The sequence below is a fragment of the Triticum aestivum genome, chromosome 1B, assembly GCF_018294505.1.
Source record: "Triticum aestivum cultivar Chinese Spring chromosome 1B, IWGSC CS RefSeq v2.1, whole genome shotgun sequence".
Classification (NCBI taxonomy): Eukaryota; Viridiplantae; Streptophyta; class Magnoliopsida; order Poales; family Poaceae; genus Triticum; species Triticum aestivum.
Genome location: NC_057795.1, coordinates 141313745 through 141320636, shown reverse-complemented (window position 1 = coordinate 141320636; position 6892 = coordinate 141313745). Strand labels below are relative to the sequence as shown.

The following is a 6892-nucleotide window of genomic DNA, read 5'->3' as shown; positions in this document are numbered from 1 at the left end:
GTTAGACCCAGCAGCTCACTAGACAAAATGAAAGAAAGAACAACCTCTAAATTCAAGGGGAAGAAAGCGGACAAGGACTGCAGAGGGAAGAAGAAATGCGAACACAGAGGCTCCTAAACGATTGAGAAAGGCTAATGCTGAAGAAGATAGGGAATTGAAGCGCGCCAGAAGCGAAACCAACAAAAACAACACTAGAGTCAATGTTGGAGACAACAACAGAACCAGAACCTCGACAAGTGCTAATAGCAAGCCATGGAACTTCGGAAGGCCAACATACAAATGCCAATATTGCAAAGCATTGCTATGATGTGAAGAAAGATTAAATTCAAACAAAGGAACTACGACACCCTCTTTTGGAATATGCTGCAAACAAGGGAAAATCGATCTGCCGCCAGTAAGAGAACCTCCACCATACCTTAGAAACCTCTTAAGAAGTGAAGGGCAGGATTCAGTAAACTTCAAAGAAAATATAAGGTCATACAACTCAATTTTTTCATTCACATCGATGGGAGGAGCTGTGGACAAGGAAATAAACACTCGCAAAGGACCTTATGTTTTTCGTTTGCATGGACAAAACTACCACCATATCGGAACTCTTTTGCCTCAAGGTACAGACAAACCTCGGTTCGTACAGCTATACATCTATAATACCGAAAATGAGGTGGAAAACAGGATAAGTGCGTCAAGATGCAATGATAATAAATCAACAGTGAACCCCAACATCGTCAAAGAACTGAAGATAATGCTCGACGACAACAATATCCTCGCAAAAACATTCAGAATGGCAAGAGATAGATTCCAAGAAGGAGACTACCATGATTACACACAATTCGGATACTAGGCAAAAGGAACGGAACACACAACCTTCCATCCACATCTGAAGTTGCAGCATTGGTAGTAAGAGATCCAACCGGAGAGAGTGAAGGACGTGACATTGTTGTTGAGTACAAAAATATGGAGCCGCAAAGGATATCAGAGATCCACCCGAAATTCATGTCCATGCAATATCCGTTGTTGTTCCCATATGGAGAAGATGGTTTTAAACTTGAGATACCCTACAAGAAAACAAAAGGAGGTACAAACAGCACGAAATACGTAATGTTGTTGGACTACTATGCATTCTACCTACAACAACGTCCTGATCAAGGAATGTTACTGCTCAAGTCCGGGCATTTGTCACTGCAATTTTGGGTGGATGTATACACATGTATCGAGCAAAATAGACTAAATTGGATCCGACACAATCAAGGAAAGCTACGAACTTAACTTTACAGTGGATTGCAGGATGCAATTGAGCGAGGGGACACAAGAACAGAGCAAGTTGGAAAGAGGATAATTGTGCCTTCATCTTTTACAGGTGGTAGAAGAAACAAGGCACAATATTTGCAAGATGCCTTTGCAATATGTCGTTGGGCTGGATACCCAGACCTATTTATAACATTCACATGCAATGCAAAGTGGCCTGAGATCCAATACATGCTAGATGAAGCGGGAGGTGGCCAAAAGCCAGCCGATCGGCCAGATATTGTGGACAGAGTATTTATGATCAAACTAAAGGAGCTAATGAGAGACATAAAAGAAAAGAAATACTTTGGAGAAACAGTTGCAAGTAAGTCCCATTGACTATCAATCTTTACTCTTTCTTTCATCATCTTATAGTCCGTCAGACTCCTGCTCTTTAGAAACATGCATCATCTTATACTCTGTAAGATTCTAGCTCTTTAGTAACATGCATTCTAATTTTAGCTAAATCTGACAAACTATTAATCAACTGCAGTCACCTACACAATAGAATTCCAGAAGAGAGGACTCCCGCATGCCCACATACTAATATTTTTGAAGGACAAAGACAAGTGCCCGGAACCATCGCAAATCGACAAAATAATAAGCGCTGAGATCCCAAACAAGGATGAGGATCCAGAAGCATTTGAAGCTGTTGAGAACTTCATGATGCATGGCCCGTGCGGTGAGGCTAAGAAAAACTCACCATGCATGGTGGACCATAGATGCACCAAGCATTTCCCAAAAAGATACAATGTCAACACTACCATTGACGAGGACGGATTTCCAGTATATAAAAGGAGGGATGACGGAAGGCAGATCAAAAAGGGAGGGGTGATTCTCGACAACAGATTTGTCGTGCCATACAGCCGGAACCTTCTGGTCAAGTATCAAGCTCACATAAATGTCGAGTGGTGCAATAGGTCCAGATCAATCAAATACCTATCTAAGTATATCCATAAAGACGACGACCATGTTACAGCCTTGCTCAAGGAAAGGGGCACGACAAACGAAACTAACGACATCAAGAAATACCTAGAGATGAGATACATATCAACATCAGAAGCATGCTGGAGGATATTTCAGTTTGATCTTTAGTATCGCAATCCAGCAGTTGAGAGGCTACCTTTCCATCTTGAAAATGAGCAACAAGTCATTTTTCCAGACTCCACTGATCTTGAAAAGATAGTAACAAGGGACGGATCTAAAATCACCAAGTTCACTCAGTGGATGGAGGCAAATAAAATATACGAGCTAGGAAAAGGATTGACTTACGCAGAATTCCCTACAAAGTTTGTATGGAAAAGCGAAACAAAATGTTGGCAGAAGCGAAAAAGTGACTATGCAATTGGAAGAATCTACTATGCACATCCCGCAAGTGGCGAGAGATATCATATGAGGATGCTTCTAAACACCAAGAAAGGATGCACATCATTTGAGGACATTAGGACCGTTGATGGAGTCATTCACCCAACATACAAATCAGCATGCCAAGCCCTCGGATTTCTTGATGATGACACCGAGTGGATTGACTGTATCAATGAAGCATCAAGTTGGGCATCCGGAACACAACTACGTCAGTTATTCACCACCATATTGTCCCATTGCGAAGTCACAAACCCAAAGGTATTGTGGGATTCAACATGGGAGGCGTTGTGTGAAGATATGCAATACAAAAGAAGGAATATTCTAAACTTTCCAACACTTCGGCTTACAAACACACAGAAGAAAGCGTATGGTCTGATTGAGATAGAAAAACTGATGAGGCAAGTAGGAAAGTCACTAAAGGACTATCCAGACATAGAACTACCAAATGCCGCAGAGCTAGAAGAACTAGGGAACAGACTAATAAACGAAGAGGTCAACTACGACATGGACAAACTCAAGGATGAGCACAAAATCATACTAAACAATCTTAACCAAGACCAGAAAAAGGCCTATGATGCAATAATGGAGTCAGTCGACAAAGGCCTAGGAAAGCAGATATTTGTCGAAGGCTACGGTGGCACAGGAAAAACCTATCTATGGAAAGCAATAACGGCAAAGCTAAGATCAGAGGGGAAGATAGTACTTGCAGTAGCATCATGTGGCATTGCAGCGTTGCTTCTCCAAGGTGGAAGAACAACACACTCAAGGTTCCGTATTCCACTTAATATCACTGAAGAATCAATGTGTGAAATGAAACAAGGCTCGCATTTGGCTGAACGGCTAAAGAAGACCTCACTTATATTGTGGGACGAGGCTCCTATGGCAAACAAACACTGCTTCGAGGCACTAGACAAAAGCCTTAGAGATATTCTAAGGTTCACTAATGAAAACAACGATGAAAAGCCATTTGGTGGAATGACAGTTATACTAGGAGGCGACTTCAGACAAATCCTGCCAGTTATAACCAAAGGAAGGAGAGAGCAGATAGTAAATGCTTCAGTCAAAAGGTCATATCTGTGGAAGCACTTTGAAATATTTGAGTTAACACAGAACATGCGGCTGAAGTGTTTGTCAGATGATCCAACACAAAAGCAAAAGGTCGCTGAATTTGCAGAGTGGATACTACAGATTGGCGATGGGAAAACAACATCAGATGAAGGAGAGGATTGGATAAAAATACCAAAAGACCTACTGCTAGAGAAAGGAGAAAATCGTAAAGAACAAATCATCAAAAGCATATACCCAAATTTGCTGCAAAATTACCGTGAGCGGGATTACCTAGAAGAAATAGCAATACTATGTCCAAGAAATGATATAGTCAAGGAGATAAATGACCACATAATGAGCCAAATACAAGGTGAAGAGGTGACATACCTAAGCCTGGACACAGTGTGCAAGGCAACGACAAATACCAACATCATGATGAACATGCAGCCTACTGAGTTCCTCAACACCTTAACGTCCCCAGGAATACCAGCCATAAGTTAAGACTGAAGGTGGGTTTGCCGGTCATGCTACTACGCAACATCAACCAAGCAGCAGGTTTATGCAACGATACAAGAATGACAATTACACAACTTGGAAACAAATACATCGAGACACAAATAATCACAGGAACACATGTCGGCGATAAGGTATACATACCTCGAATCATCATGTCACCAAGCGACTCAAAATGGCCATTCGTGCTGAAAAGAAGGCAATATCCATTATCAGTGTGCTTTGCAATGACAATAAACAAGAGCCAAGGTCAGTCCTTAAACAAGGTAGGCATATATTTGCCTAAGCAAGTATTCTGCCATGGACAACTATATGTGGCACTATGAAGAGTGACAAACAAGGAAGGATTGAAGGTGCTGATCGATGATGAAGAGTGTCCAACCGAAGATGTCGCAAAGAATATTGGTTACAAAGAGATTTTTTAATTGATAGTGCAGTTCCTCAAGTCATTAGACAATTCATGTATAATTACATAGAGTCACAGACAACCTTACCATAAATTTTCAACAACACATTTACTTGGTTGGCATGTTAAAATTTTAAATACTCCCTCCGTTCCAAAATAGATTACCCAACTTTATACTAACTTTAGTACAAAGTTGAGTCATCTATTTTGGAATGGAGGGAGTAGTTATTAATCCATACATATATATGTTTGATCTTTCTGTAAAATATTAAATTTAAAATTAGTTATTTATCCTTGAATATTTTTAACACAAAAAATATCGCAGCAGATGAAACAATGAAATCACCAATGGATTCCACCTACAATAAGCTTTTCGTAATCTCCCACATTATAGCCACAATCCACAACTAAAATATATTCACGGTTAATCTCAAAATCCAAATCTTTTAGAAATGTTCTATAGAAAGTTCACCGATTAATTCCTCTAAATAGCCATTACTAATCTCTCACAATCTAACACTCACATCTCTCTCACGAATAGTTTCCGATTCCCCAAATCTCCTCAATTTGTCTCTCTAAAAACATAGGCATTAGCCTCCTCGAGTGAATAAATGTATGCGTACATATGGATCTTTAATATTTCGATAAAATATATAAATTTATGTTCATCAGTTCTGTATCCGTGAACTAACTCTATCATGTTTGTACACATAAATTCTTTCTACATTAACATTTCTATAAACGTAGAAGTAATTTCCGAGAGCAAAAAATACAGATCGTACCTTTTTCATTTGGCAATGGATATCAACTCTAATCCCTCTAATGAACAGTCCCCAATTCTCAATCTCTTTTGTATCAGATCCAAGAAAAAGTTCCTGCAGCAAGGAAATTTAAATATCTTCTTTACTAAATCTTGAGCGTGGTTGTGTCATGGAGATTTTACCCAACAATTTCTAATCTGGGATGACATTTACCTCATGTGAGATGCACGAAAATTAGGGATTTACCTGTGAAGGGCTGAAGGCTCCCTCAAATCCATTCGAAAAAAGAGATCGAGAGTGACCCTGCGGCATACATCTTCCATCCGCTCAAGTTATGGTTGGCGGCGGTACGCAGCCGAGCCAGCGACGAGCGCATGCGCTGGTGCTGCCACTGAAAAGCAGGGGAGAAGAGCTGCGCTAGAGGACTTCTTGGTTCGACCATTTACAAAATTAAGGTTGTGCTAAAAAAGATGAACAAAAGAAGCACGGTTTCTTGACGATATTTTGGTCCAGTCTAAGAAAAGAGTACGCATCTTCTCAAAAGAAAAAAGAATAGAGTACGCATGGAATCAACTTCACACATAGCCGTACAGCTCCATATAAAAAAATAATTCTAAGCTTCTATTCCCTCCGTTCCTAAATATAAATCTTTTTAAAAATCCCAATATAGACTACATACGGAGCAAAATAAGTGAATGTACACTCTAAAATATGTCTATATACATTTGTATGTAGTCCGTTTTAACATCTTAAAAAAGACTTATATTTAGAAACGGAGGGAGTAAAACACAGTCACAAAAAAGTTTAAATCTATCATCCATAATTTTCATGAAATGAACAAAATGAGTACATAAATAGAAAGGGCATTTCCTTTCGATAGTTTTTATGTTAGCTAAATGGTTTGATTCTGAATTCTATATAAAAAAATATATATTAACACGATACAGACGCAGACACTCATATATGCACACATACACTCACTCCTATGAAGGCAGACAAGCACACCCTACGAGTGGATTAAAGAAACTAAGTCAGCTCATCATCTTGAGATTCATAAAGTCAACACAGACAAATTCGTAGTCAACCGGACGTCTCCCCCCACTAAACGCACATTGCCAAATAGGCTAAAATAAATTAATGAAAATTCGAGCAATAGTGTCAAGTCAAGGATTTGAACGCCGATAAGCTGGGAATACCACTGCACTCCTAACTGTATAACCATACGCTGGTTCGCAACAAAAAACACAATACTTAATACCTTTAACACACACTCACAAAAACAATAAAAATATGTTAAAATAAATCTATCATATATAATTTTCATATAATGGAAAAAATAGCACATACAAAGAAAAAATAATTTCATGCTAAAATATTTAATGAATGCTAAAATATCACATCGTAATGTCGAATGCACAAATAAAGTCAAAATTTCAAGCCAATATAATCATAAATAAATAGTCTAGCCGCGCAAATGCGCGGGTAGCTCCGCTAGTTTATTATTATTTCTATTATC

General features: G+C 39.1%; 1 long non-coding RNA gene across 1 annotated transcript; it reads right to left on the bottom strand.

The window, feature by feature from the left end:
* Nucleotides 1-4222: 4222 nt before the first annotated feature.
* Nucleotides 4223-5718, bottom strand: LOC123088286 (uncharacterized). The gene is made up of 3 exons (XR_006441831.1): nt 5623-5718; nt 5398-5490; nt 4223-4397 (listed from the first exon to the last, which is right to left on the bottom strand). It is a non-coding gene; the product is annotated as an uncharacterized lncRNA (long non-coding RNA).
* Nucleotides 5719-6892: the final 1174 nt, after the last annotated feature.